Genomic DNA, 13,291 nt, shown 5'->3' with positions numbered 1-13,291 from the left:
TTTAAAATTTTTCCAAATAAAAAGGTTTCGTGAGCTCAAATGATAAATCTTTTAAAAGGTAAAAACTTCCTGTTGGTTTAAAAGAATAACACACTGAAAATGGCAGAAATGTTCCAGTTTAGCTGCAATAAAAGTCTCTGTATACCTGACAGGAACAAAAACCTAGATTATAATCTGTTTTGTAGAGCCCACAGTGAATTTCTTCCATTTAAACATACGTATCTTGGGGAACCTGGGTGGCTCAGTGGGTTAAAGCCTCTGCCTTTGGCTCAGATCATGATTTCAGAGTCCTGGAAACAAGTCCCGCATCAGGCTCTCTGCTCAGCGGGGAGCCTGCTTCCCTCCCTCTCTCTGCCTGGCTCTCTCCTACGTGTGATCTCTGTCTGTCAAATAAATCAGTAAAATCTTCTAAATATACATATCTTCCTTGACTTATGGCTTTCATCCATGAGTGCCATTAAAATTAAGCATCAAAATAAACTCCCCTTGGAACCAAACTGTATCAAAATAACAAGATGTAATTCAAAAATAAGTATAATTAATCAAACTGCACTCCAAAAAAGCTCTTGTACAATCGATAATTTTTACAGTGTATCATATGTTATCTATAGCTTCTTTTAAAATATCTTCATAAAAATGTTATATGTTATATAATGGACATTAATATATTAGTACAGTAAGACAAGTATATCAATACACATACAAGTACTGATGAACACTCCAAAATGCCTAATAAACATGTATAGCCAAAAAAGTTTAGACAACATTATCTTAATGAAATAAAGCCTCAGATATACAAGGAGCAATTCTGATACCCACCCCTCAGAGTGAAGCAATACAAGAATTCAATCTCTCTTGGAATTTTTGAAATGAGCAGAAAACATGATATATGAACAGAGACCAGAAATTTTATGAACTGAGACCCGAGTTCTATTAGTTAGGGGTAAAAGATAGATATGCAACCTTGGAAAATCTTTGGTGAGTGAAGCAGAATCAACTATGAAAACAAGCCAAGTATTCAAACCTCTCAGGATAACCTATATGCTGAGGCCAGCTTACCAAGAAAAAGATCCTGATCTTACCGTCTCCAGAGTAATCTACAGAATCTGTGCTTGCAAGGGCTGGCCAACTATTGCTCAGTATCTGTTCATCCACCCTTCCTCATGGAGAATTTCAGTTTTTTAGCTGAGTATATGGTCACCCAAAATAAAGACTATACTTTTCAATCTACCTTACTGCTAGATATGGCCACTAAGTTACGGCCACTGGAATGAAAGGAGAAATGGTATATGCAACTTTCAGGATACAATCATAAAAGAGGTAGGCAATACCTTCCCTTTCCCCTTTTCTCTTTTACTGACTCGAATCCAGCTTCATAGCTGGAGGAGCCATCTCAAACTATGGGGTGAACCTGGAGTTAGGGCTCATGTACAAGGTAGAAGGAGCTTAGGTCCCTTACACTGTAAAGCTCCTTCCTCTGAGCTACTATGTAATAAAATACGTTTTTCTTCATATCACTGTTATTTGGAGTTTTCTGTCACTCCCAAGCTGAACTTAATCCTAGACCAAAAAGCCAAAAATTTTTATTAAGATGACCCAGTAAATCATAACCCATGAGAACCAAATCCATCACAGCAACAGACTAGGGAAAGAACAGAGCCTGGAATAGGAAAAGTATTTCTGGAATCAGCCAGTAGGCTGAGGATGCCTACCTAGGTCTATGATTCAAGTAATTCTAGGTAATTCAGCATTCCTAATTCTCCAATAACAGGGATCTGTCAGTGCCAAGGAATTATGAAATTCAATTCTTCTAGTTGGCAGGTACAACAATCACTAGGACAGGGAAAGTAAGCCAGGACAGGGCCCTAACACAAGCTAATCTCTCTTTAGGGTCACTACAAGTCAGACAAACTGTCCCATCATTGAGATCCCGTAAGAACTACAGATGTGCCTCTCACTCTTACCAGAATTCCTTTTGGTCAACATCCTCAAGAGAAAAATCAAGAGACAGCAAAATGAGAGTTAATTATTTTTCTTACAGATAGAAAAAATGGTAGGAATAAAAGTTACAGAATTAGACAAAGGTATAGAAGATCAAAACCGAAGCAAAGAAGCATTTGCTCAAGGAACCTTGATTTTCTTTTTATATCCAGATTTTTAAATTACGAAGAATTCACTACTTTAAAGATTAAAAAGCTGTTCACAAACCATCTCGTGCTGGTTAATAAATAAGCTAAATATCAATCTTTTCACATCAAGTATATAACAAATATGAAGAGAAATATATTTGATCAAATTACTACCCCACTGCTACCACATTAAACTGTCAAATTAAGAACTCAACTTATAACTGCAAAAAGTTTAAACTTTTAAACTTATGATCTTAGCTTTCCTGCCCAAAGAATACTACCCATTATTGACATAGAGTACAGAAAACTTTTTTACCCACCATGTTAGAATGCACAAACATTCAATAAATGCAAAATCACCTGCATTAGAAAACACACTCTTTTTAATAATATAATTAGTTCTGGAACTGTTAAAGAGTTATGAATCATGTTTAAATTTGCCAGATACTAATGTGGTAAGCTTACTCTACTTAAATGGTGACCTGAGATCACAAGACAAGACATAAAAATGTGTTTTCGGGGCACTTGGGTGGCTCAGTGGGTTGAAGCCTCTGCCTTTGGCTCAGGTCATAATCCCAGGGTTCTGGGATAGAGCCCCACCTGGGGCTCTCTGCTCCACAGGGAGCCTGCTTCCTGTCTCTGCCTGAGTCTCTGCCTGAGTCTCTGCCTACTTGTGATCTGTCAAATAAATAAAATCTTTAAAAAAAAAATGTTTTGACAAAAGATAAAGTAAGCAGTTAATTCTAGAGGGAAAAAAAACTCACAGATAAAGAATGAGGCTAAAAGGAAATCAGCTGGGAAGAAAGAGGTAGGAAGATGAAAGAATTCATATAATAAAATATAAGACGATCAAAATAAGCATATCACAAATTTTCAGAATGTACCAGGATCAGGGGTTTAACAACACCTCTCTTTCATACTTCCTCACAAAACCAGGCACCAAGGTTAAGCTCACTCTATTATTCTAATTCAAGAGAGTATGCGTTTTAAAAAACCATGTCAAAGCTAGTATGAAAATCTGACCATTCCTAATCCGATTAATGAGAAAAATAGATTCACATTTATATATCAGAACAGATTCGTTTATGTTCCTCATTTTAACTATAATTAGGATATCTTTAATATCTGACATTTTTCTCTTCAAAATATTATACCAGCCATATTTTATAAATTTTACATTTTTTAAATAACAAAAGTATTTCCTGTGAGGGAAGTTTTTAAAATTAAGACTATATTTAGCTGTGGGAAGAGAAAAAAACATCTTGCCCTTCTGACTCAAAATACAGGAGGTACTTTTCTCTTTTCTTGCTATTAGAGTACACCACCAATGAGGTAGTCTAATCATCACAAACAGAAGTCTAGTTTTCAAACTAGTAGTTTTTAAACAAGATTTATCAGATACAATGTTCTTATTTAAGAAAATTTTAAAACTATTAAAATAATCACAATATGATTAAATAATTATCAGACATCATTTTAAATAAAAATATCCAAATATAAATTTAATGTTTACTCCCTTCAACTATCCCAGGCAGCTGTCCACTCAACTTAAGGAGGTATTACTCACACTGTATTCCTGGACTGGTACCTACTGAAGGTGTGCAACCCAACTGATGCTTTCACCCTAATCTCAAACTCTGATTACAGGAAATAGCTTTACCAGGGAAAAAGGAATTAGATCAATTATGCTCATAACAATTTTGATATTTCTCTGCTTTAGTAAATAAATTCTGGCTAATCACCCCATGACAATTTACCTCTTTTATTCTACGTATACATTTTGTGACTACCATTTGAGATACACTTAGACTTAATAAAGTCTATGAAAACAGAACAGCAAAATTAGAGAAAGACAGTATTTTAGAGAAGAGATGGCAGAGGACAAAACCAACACTACTAGCTCCAGCTAAGAAATCTTTTCAAAGCATTCTCAACTAAGGCAAATAAATATGGAGGGGAGAAAAGTACAAGGGGCAGAAGTAGAAAGAACAAGCGTAAGGAATTCCAAAGGAATCTAGGCAGTGATAATAGTGAAAATAGCCACAAGGGATTATGCAATCCTCCTACGACTAAAAGAGAACAGCCAAGAATAATCAACTGGAACTAAAGCCGGTAGAATCGTAGAATCTATTAATTTTACTCAACAAGTTGCTACTTAAGGGCTATAAAAAATTAGATTATATCAAAATGATCTTCATTTATGTCTGAAATTACGAGGCTTCTGTTCATTTATGCGTTATGGAGGATCCCAAAATCATTTCTGAGGAAAATAATGGCTCTGTCCTCCTCTGCTAGAGAGGGAGAGACGCCTCTTACTCAAAACAAATACCCCCATCAGATCTTTGAAATTTACAAAATCCCATACACAGCCGTTTACTCATAAAGCTTATGTCTATGCATTTACACTGGCCAAAGGAAAAAAGGAGGGCAGGGTTAACTGCATTCCCATCAGTTCTCAGACAGTATTAATAAACTCACCTTCACATGAATACATTTAAAAATATGGTGTAAGAAATGACAGCCAAGTAAAGTTGTTTGAAAGACAGCATAAAATGTTGTTAAGGATTTTTTTTAATTGCATCACACATTAGGACAAAACTGGGTAAAATTTCTTTCTAGTTTTAGTGTCAGAAATAGTTTTCCTTTTCCTGGGTACTGGATTTGTTTTCAAGAACACTAATTTCTCACCTTGGAATGTCTTCTTCTTCCACAATGACTGGTAGAAATCTGAGAGCCAAAGCTGTGCCCCACCTGCAGCAAACATTTTATTTACTACCTTAACTTCTGGTTCCACTACCTGGCCCTACTTTTTCCCTTTCCTTGTATGTTCCCCCCCTCCCCCGACATTAAAATTTACTGAACACCTACTACATGCTGGATGGGGTACTATTCTAATGTCTGTATGAACAACATACTGTATATAGAGCTATCATTGCCTTCACAAATGTAAATTATTTTTTCATCTTTACTAGTTAAAGTGCTTGGTAATAAGCCCTCATATTATCATTTCTGAACTTCAACACAGTAATGATGAGAACTACGAAGGGTCTGGGATTTTACCCTACTTGTAAACTAAAGAACTATCCTGTTACTGGTACATGGCGTTGACAAAAGACATCAGACTACTGGGTCAGAAACAAAAAATTCTGTCATCATGGCAGAGCAAGCAGCAGACCACAGTGTTGTCAATTCTTTTTGCCCTCTCCCCCACCCCAAGTTCTATAGGGGCAAAAGGTGAACCTACATATTGGGTAGAGATACAGGAGGGGAACAGTATGGGGAATTTACTATATTCATACTAAGTAACAGGCAAACCTGCAATTTATCTGATATAAGCGGGGGGGGGGGTAGGAACGGAAAGGTGGGTGTATGAAGTAATAAATGTTATCTTATTCTTCAAGGTTGCTTGCTTCAAACACAACCCTAAAAAATAGCCCAGTTTGAGAGTGGTTAAGACCTTGCATTCTTGGGGTACCTGGGTGGCTCAGTGGGTTAAAGCCTCTGCCTTCGGCTCAAGTCATAATCCCAGGGTCCTAGGATCGAGCCCCACAACGGGCTCTGTGCTGGGCAGGGAGCCTGCTTCCTCCTCTCTCTCTCTCTCTGCCTGCCTCTCTGCCTATTTGTGATCTCTGTCAAATAAATAAATAAAATCTTAAAAAAAAAAAAAAAAAGACCTTGCATTCTTGCCACACTCAGCAGGAACACACAAGACCCATGGCAGATGACCTCTCACACCAAGTGCTTATTAAATAAATAACTAGACTTATTAACCTCCTCAAACATCAGAAAAATTATTTCTAAATTTAAAGATCTATTAAAAGAAAAACAGAGTTTTTGTTTTACTCACCACTGTATATCTACTGTCTGGTACACTACCTGATAGGAAATAGACACCCAGTAAGTGAATAAAGCCAAAATGACCCATTTTTAACAAAACTTCAAGTTAACGTTTATTTTTAAGTCTCAATTTCTTCACCTGTAAAGTGAGAACAAATTTTTTTTTCTTGTATCTAACTGAGTACCATCCTGAATCAGTACTTTACCTGTTGAGGAAGTTTTTACGTAGCTTGTAGACCACTTCTACCAGCTAACACTGAGTAAAAAGCACATCCTTAAAGCAACTTTCTCGTATATACGACTGCCTAAATCACTGGCTAATGACTCTCTCTCTTTAGAACACCTGATTTTTAACAGTGAAGAGTCCTATCAGGCACTCATAAATCTATCCTACAAATCCACACATTGTCTGAAAGGAAGACAACTGTCTCCTTTGTTCTTTTAAAAATGGAACTTAAAAAAAAAAAAAAATTCCCCACGCTACTTTTGCTGATTATGAAGCCAAATAAAATCTGGGATACAGTTTAGAGCCTTGATCTGAACAGCACTCATGTATTTTAAGGCAGGAAGACTGAAATACTGAAATTTTTTCTAGTCTAAGTACTATGACCTACTTATTAGTGAACCTGGAAAATTACTTAACTCTCAGAATTTCAATTTACCTATGAGATTAATAAATTATTTACAGCTTTTAAGGTTTTTGTTAAGAGTTAATAATACTAGCCAAATACTTTTGTACAGTACTTGTTACATTAACATCCATATATATTAGCTTTTCTATCAACTTCCTTCATGCATAATCCCTTACAAAAGAAAAGACCTGGTAGCTTTGTAAGATAGATACCTCTGCTTGCAAACTCTCCATGAAACCACTTTCCCCACAATCCTGAGATTTCAAGTTCATTATGCCACAGAACTTAAGTTCTTTACTAACATGCCTATTAAGTGTTACTGTGAATATATTTTTGATGAGATTAACATTTACACCAGTAGACTCTGAATAAAGCAGATTATCCTCCGTAACATGGATGGGCCCCATCAACTAAACTAAAGGCCTTAACAGAAAAAAGATGCAGGTCCCCCAAGTAAGAGGGAATTTTGTCTTCAGACTCAAGATACATCAATTCTTTCTATGGTCTCCAAGCTACCAACCTACCACAGAGATCTTAGAATTGCTAGCCTCCACAATCACAGAAACCAATCTTAATTTTAATCTCTCTCTCCCTATCTCTCTCTCTCTCTCTCTCTCTCTCTCACACACACACACAAACACACACACACACCCCCCACTGGTTTCTTTCTTTAAAAAACTATTGACTAATATACCAGCAAACTCTGAGAAGTTTGTTTATACCTTTATTACTAAGAAAAAACTTGCAATAGGCTAAGAAATCTTAAAAAGAAGGGAATAAATGCAAACTGACCATAGAAGAAATAAAGAATGGTAATTCTACACTGACAAAGGCAAAATAATAATAGACAGGATTCCAAGTCTTAGGTAGGAATTACTGGGTATCAGAAATTTTATCCAATTTAATTAAAAGAGTCACTGGCCAACTTTTACCTCCTATTTCTCCCTAAATCCCATTAAAATGAGAATAAAGGAATAAAAGGTAAAAGCCCATAATAACAAAGAATATGCAGAATTCCCCAAACAGATGAAAGAGTGTAACACACTTCTGAAAGATGAAAAGAAAACTAAATAGGACTAATGAAACAAAGCATGAAAAAGTAACAGTTTAGAGCCAAAAAGAGCTGCAACTTAAGAGGAAAAAATCCTACCCAGCAAAGGGCATTTGTAGCGACTGGACTAGAAATAAAGAATTAACATAAGGACCAAGTGCTGAGTGGTCAACCTCATCTTTTCTCCTGACTTTAATACCACCCAACAAAGTCTACAGACAAGCATTAACTCCCAAGCAAGAAAATCTTTTCTTAACCCTAAACTGAAACTGAATGAACAAGACCAAGAGACAAAGACAGCTAATACCTAATGAAAAAGCACCTCTCACCCGGCATTCAGAGGTTTCCTAAAACAAGTGCAGGCTATTTAACTAAGATTCACTTAGCCCACAGCAAACCTGTCAAAAATTTCCAATTCTTCAAGTTTAAACACCAACAAAATACCAAAAATAATTAGACATTTGGAAAAAGTATGCAACACAATGAGAAAGATCAAAATATACAAATACAGAAACCAATTCAGACTATAAAGAGACTTTTACTATATCCCTATAACAAAGAATACTATTTTTTTTTTTTAGATTTTATTTATTTGACAGAGATCACAAACAGGCAGAAAGGCAAGCAGAGAGAGAGAGGGGGAAGCAGGCTCCCCGCCAAGCAGAGATCCCGATGTGGGGCTCGATCCCAGGAACCCAAGACTATGACCTGAGCCAAAGGCAGAGGTCTAACCCACTGAGCCACATAGGTACCCCAAGAATACTATTTTTAAAATGGTATGAATAGAGAGTCCTGGCTGCCTCAGGACATACTGCCTGTGACTTTTTTTTTTTTTTTTTGCCTGTGACTCTTGATCTTAGGGTTGAGTTTAAGTCCCACACTGGGTACAGAGCTTACTTAATAAAATTAATTAATTAATTAATTATTTTTTAAAGGGTACAAATGAGGACAAGAGTTCTTAGAAACAGTAATGTAATTGTCAAAATTAAATATTCAGAGAGACAGAAATATGGTAGTGAACTCTAAAAAGACAAAAAAATAGCTGGTAAGGAAGCAAGAAAGTGATTTTTAAAAACCCATGGGCCCTAGAAAGGGCCAGAAGATGTAGGGGGAAAAAACAAACACACACACACACACACACACACACACACACACACAGGAAAATTTCACAGAGCTGAAGGGCTCACTTTTCAAATTGAAAAGGCCCACCAAGTACTCCACAACATGAAATACTAAACACCAGAAGATAGAGAAAAGATCGTAAAGCAGGGGTGCAGGGATGGCCACTTAACCACCCATAAGTCTCATAGGAGAAATCAGACAACCCATACACAATACCAGATACTAGAAAGCTAAGAAACAATGCTTTAAAATTTTTTTTAAAAAGGCGATATTCAACTTTGTTTTCTATATAAAGCAAATTATTACTAAAATATGATGTCATCAGAAAGTTACTAAGTATGTCATTAGGAGGGCACAGAAAGTAAATGAAATATAGGCAAACAATAACTCTCTACTCAGGACAGCAGGAGAAATCAGGGATGACAGATATACAACAGGCCTAGAGAATGGCAAACCCAGACAAATGGCAAACACATCCTGTGGGGCAGACCTCCAAAAAAGGTAGATGCAACAGAACCAAATGCCCAAGACCTTGAAAAAAGCAGCCTGTATAAAAGCACAGGCATGCAAGCTAAATTAAAAAAAGATTCAGTCAGCAACCCAAAGAATAAAAACTGTTCTAGTCTTAATCCAAGGTCTTTATTTTGTTTTTAAGTTAAATAAACAATGGACTACAGGAATAAAAATGAAGTGAATTTTAAGTAATAGATAAAAGAAAAAACTAAAAGACATTAATTAGGGATAGAGTGATGAAGACGTGATTTCAGATTTTGTTTTTTAAATTTTATTAATTTGAGAATAAGGGACAGAGCATGAGCGAAGTGGAGGGGTAGGGGTAGGGAGGAAAGCAGACTCCCCGCTGAGGAGGGAGCCCACCCAGGACCCTGGGATCATGACCTAACCAACTGAGCCACCCAGGCGCCCCATGATTTCAGATTTTAAATTAAAAAGAAAATTAAATATTCAATGCAAAGTAAAATTAAGATATACTTTGCTTTATACTACATCAAGCTAAGCAGAGCAAAAGTCAATTGTAACAAAAAAAAAAAAAAAAAAAAAAAAAGGTGTAAATCTCATATCCCCAGGAAACTATTACTCTGTTTTGGGGGTAAGAACCCCAAGTTCTTCCTTTTAGCTACTTAAACTGTTCTTTCTGTCTAACTGCTACATAATAGACCTAGCTCTTTCCCATTACCCATTAAAAAGTCAAATATCTTGCCAATGTGACAAATTTTCAAGGATCTATGGCTGCTACTATAGCCTACTCTTCCCATCTTCCAGCATTTTCTCTCCTCCACTAAGTTATATCTCTAATTCTACAAACTTTTCTGTTTGCTCTCTTCTAAACATACCCACTTTAGTCAAATTAAGCATATAAGCAAGATACCTATAAGAATTTAACAACTTTTGGGGTTGTCTAATCTCCAAACACCACGATACCGGAAAGTTTTGGTTTTTGGTTGCATTTTTTTTTTTTTTAATTTAGTGAATGAAGATTTGTAAGCCACGATGTAGCTTCGAAAGAACACCTTGATATTACTGAAGGGTACAGTAGCCATGAGTGCTATCTGAATGAAAGGCTACTCTGAATACCCATGTATCTACAATGTATCTGTCTTCCTGGTCTTAAGAAAATAAACGAAATTACAGCCACTGAACTTTTCTTTTCAAATCCCATGTAAAGATATAGTTAAATACAAGATTTACTTCACTTTTATGAATCCTAGCCATCTATATAAAAGGGGAACATGTTTGTAAAATGATAAAGTATTTCTTCATGACACTCTTTACCACCAGTTTTTCAAAAACTGTTTCAATGATTTTATATCTATTCTTCAAGTATTTATATAAATAATGTACTTGGCATCCTGACCCTATTACCTGGGCAAATATTTTAATTTTAAGTTTAATTTTAAGGATAAGAGGATTTTTAAAGAATACCAATAACTGGCTTGATAATAAAGACCAAACATGTCCCCAATACTTAATGATTTTCCTTACTAGAGTTAAATTTAAAAAAATATTTACTGGGCAAATCTACAAACCATATGTAAATATGGCAATACGTACATAAATACTTTACAGTTAAAAGCATTAAAAAGGGGGGTGAGGGGGGATAAGAAATCTACGGGTTATTTCCCAAAATGAAACAATTAGCATTCTAACTTTTTTGTCTTGAATAGAACCTTATAAGTAATCTTCCATGTTTCTTTCCTATTTTTGTAATTTTTAAAGCTATTCTATGATTTCTGGAGACAACTGAAATACATGCAAGCTGCTCAACTATGTCAACAAAAACTAAACTTTAACAACTACAGCAAATCAACTTGGTTCAGCATAGCAGAGAACAAAACAGTTATTCTGTTTGCTAATTTTAACACTATCTAAGACAAGGTTATAAAAATAACCATAATCTATAGCTTTCTTGACATGGGGAATACTGCCAGGGTGATTTCCCTGCTGAAGACAATTAGTAAAAACCTATGGACCCACAAACATTTGGGTAAAAACTATGTCCTTTTTATTTTATAATAAAATAGCTGTAGTAGTATGTGAACAGCTAAACTTAGAAAAGTTGTCCATATAAGGCTTTTACTAAATAGTTTAAAATAAAAATTACTTTCCAACTTTCTCTTAAATCTAAAATTATGTCAAAACAATTTTTTCAATTCAAATGACATTTTTGTTGTCATTAGAAAATACACAGCTCTTTCACTCAACTAAATATCCCAAAGGGCAAAAGGAACTTTGAAGCAATTAAGATAAATGCCCTACCTTGTGGGAAAGAAATCTCAATAATCCTAAGCACAAGAGCTTTATTATTTAAATTTCCTCCACAAATTCCCTACATATTTAAAAAATACATATACTACACATACATGTTAATACCAACAATTCTGCTTCAGAACCAAGATAAATTATAGCAATTTATAATAAAAAAATTTTAGAAAATAATTCACTTAAGTTCTTAAATTAAAAAGTTAGTTTGTAGATAATAAAATCACAAACAAGTATTAATCATACCTCAAAAAACTGTTAAGTAGTTCAGTAAAGATGTTCTAAGTCATCCAAAATAAGAGATGTTCAAACTGAAGAGACTTTTCACATCAGTAAAAGCTTTTCATAACAGCAGAAATCATTTTTTTAAAAAAGGGGGACAGCAAGTAGGAATACCAGTAGCATTACTAAAGGGCTGAAATTTTAAAATTAAGAAATCTAACAAGATGATATATTTGCCAATTTCAGACCTAGCATAACATTCTTAAGAATGTTGCCAGTAACAAGCACAGAAGTATTCAATAAATGTTTTTCCTGAATTTGGACTGAACTGTGAAACTATGCATACAACCAAGAACTGTCAAAAGCACTTGACAATAGAGATAATTAGGTATACTGTACTGACACAGGAACCAAAGTAAAAAACTTGAACAATGCATACATAAAACAAAATTTTTAAAGCTTTGTAACATTTAGAATACAACAAAAACAATGTAAAACAACACAATGTATATAATTCAGAGATACACCATTAGCAAGCAATTCAAAAGATCTCAGCATTAAAGAGTTGTTAAAATCAAGATTCCTAATAGTCAAAGTGCTGAGGTCTTCAAGCAGAATAATCTGACAAATTTATGGATCAACAGCAGGCCAGCCTAATCCAAACTTTAAATATTATTAAAATATTAGATAGAAAATATTAAAAGGAAACAAAAACTATACTTAAAAACTACAGTGCAAAAATCTAGAGTCATTGAAAGATCAAGACCACACAGACCTGTGAACTATTCTAGGGAACAGTGAGGGGAAGCCTAACTTCTCCATGTGAAGCTGATTTTCCTTTATTTAATTTTAGGTTAAGAAATAGCTAATTGCCCCGAAGTTTACTGTAGTACTTGCTTTGCTTTATAAAAGAAAACCTACATGTTCTTCCACATATTAATATATCTCTGAAGTAATTTCTTATTAAGAATTAGTTTAGCCTTATGGAAAGTTACAAACCTCAATCTTTCAGTTACTTCAATTACAGAACCTAGAGCAGTGTTATCCAACAGAAATATAACGCAAACCACTTTATATACATATATATGTACACACTCTACATATAGCCACTTTAAAAAAAGGTAAAAATGTGAAATTAATTTTAATCATATTTTTTTAACCAAAAGTATCTAATACATTGCAAATGTAATGAACATTTAAAAAGCTCTGGTAAAATATATTTTACATCTTTTTTCACATCGAGTCTTTAAAAATCTAATGTGCACTTCACAGCATATCTCAATTAAGACTGGACTCCTCTTAAGTGATTAACAGTTTTATGTGGCTAGTGGTTACTAAGTTGGACAGCACAGGTCTAGAGTTCTTTCTCTGATTTTAAGATACATGTATAAAAAGTCAAAATATCTGAAATGGAAGCACACAATATATTAAATTTAAAGGGCTGGGAGGGACACTGAAAAAGCTCAACACAGCAGTTCCCCTTGAGTCCATCAGGCCTAGGGTGATATAATGTCCCAATT

At 34.8% G+C, this 13,291-nt stretch overlaps 1 protein-coding gene across 6 annotated transcripts in view; it reads right to left on the bottom strand.

Moving 5' to 3' along the window:
• The window catches only part of PHF3 (PHD finger protein 3), a 93,253-nt gene that overhangs the window by 68,548 nt on the left and 11,414 nt on the right, over positions 1-13,291 (bottom strand). The gene's annotated exons all lie outside the window — the stretch shown is intronic.

Source organism: Mustela lutreola, chromosome 6, assembly GCF_030435805.1.
Source record: "Mustela lutreola isolate mMusLut2 chromosome 6, mMusLut2.pri, whole genome shotgun sequence".
Classification (NCBI taxonomy): Eukaryota; Metazoa; Chordata; class Mammalia; order Carnivora; family Mustelidae; genus Mustela; species Mustela lutreola.
Note: the sequence above shows the minus strand (reverse complement) of the source record. Positions and strands in the feature narration are given on the sequence as shown.